Source organism: Halyomorpha halys, unplaced genomic scaffold (genome assembly GCF_000696795.3).
Source record: "Halyomorpha halys isolate HHAL.00 unplaced genomic scaffold, Hhal_1.1 Scaffold1544.1, whole genome shotgun sequence".
Classification (NCBI taxonomy): Eukaryota; Metazoa; Arthropoda; class Insecta; order Hemiptera; family Pentatomidae; genus Halyomorpha; species Halyomorpha halys.
In genome coordinates, this window is record NW_027106620.1 from 26,604 (window position 1) to 27,624 (window position 1,021).

Here is a 1,021-nt window from a genome sequence, read left to right on the forward strand (position 1 = left end):
TTGAAATTACTATTGTGTTTATTGAAATATTGTGTATATTTTTAAAAGAATGGGAACGGAAGCACTTGGCTATCACGGCCAGGAGGCAGAAGATTCGGAGAAGTATTGGATGAGGATAAGGTAATTTCATTTATTACGATATGATACCTCAAGAGTAATTTTAGTTGTTCACAGTATTTTTTAAATTTCTGCTGTAAGCTACTTATTTTAGGGTTATCTCATTTACTCATAAGACTCTAAAAAAAGTAGTCTTTAGAGACCTTTAATAATTTACTAATTTTAAATGCATCTATAGTAAGGTAAATATTATTTCTATCTATCTCTGTTAGGAATGCATATGTTTTAAAAACGTAATAATTGTGTTATAATTTTAAAAGAGTGGGAACGGAAGCGCTTGGCAGTCACAGCCAGGAGGCAGAAGATTCGGACGAGGATTGGTCGAGGATGAGGTAATTTCATTTATAACCACACGATACCTCAAGAGTAATTTTATTTGTTCGTAGTATTTTTTAAATTTCTGCTGTAACATCTTTTTTTTAGTGATATCTCTGTTACTCATAAGACTCTAAAAAAGTAGTCTTAAGAGACCTTTAATTATTTACTAATTTTAAATGCATCAATAATAAGGTTAAAATTATTTCTATATATTTCAGTTAGGAATGTATATTTTTTAAAAACGTAATAATTATGTTTTAATTTCAAAAGAATGGACAATATAACGAAGGAAATCGGAAATATAGGCCAGGAGGATACATATCCGGACAAGAAGGGTATGACGAACAGGTAATTTCATTTTTATGCATATGATTCCTGAAGAGTAGTTTTAGTTGTTCGTAGTATTTTATAAATTTCCGATTGTAAGCTACTTTTTTTAGGGTTATCTCTGTTACTCATAAGACTCTACAAAAGTAGTCTTAAGAGACCTTTAAATATTTATTAATTTTAAATGCATCTAAAGTAAGGTTAAAATTATTTCTATCTAGCACTGTTAGGAATGTATATGTTTTAAAAACGTAATAAT

General features: G+C 29.0%; 1 long non-coding RNA gene across 1 annotated transcript in view; it reads left to right on the top strand.

Moving 5' to 3' along the window:
- LOC136795198 (uncharacterized) overlaps nucleotides 1–449 on the top strand; it is a 17,729-nt gene extending 17,280 nt beyond the window's left edge. The window contains exons 2-3 of the long non-coding RNA XR_010842767.1: nucleotides 49–120; nucleotides 378–449. This is a non-coding gene — a long non-coding RNA (uncharacterized lncRNA). The remainder of the gene's footprint in view (nucleotides 1–48; nucleotides 121–377) is intronic.
- Nucleotides 450–1,021: the final 572 nt, after the last annotated feature.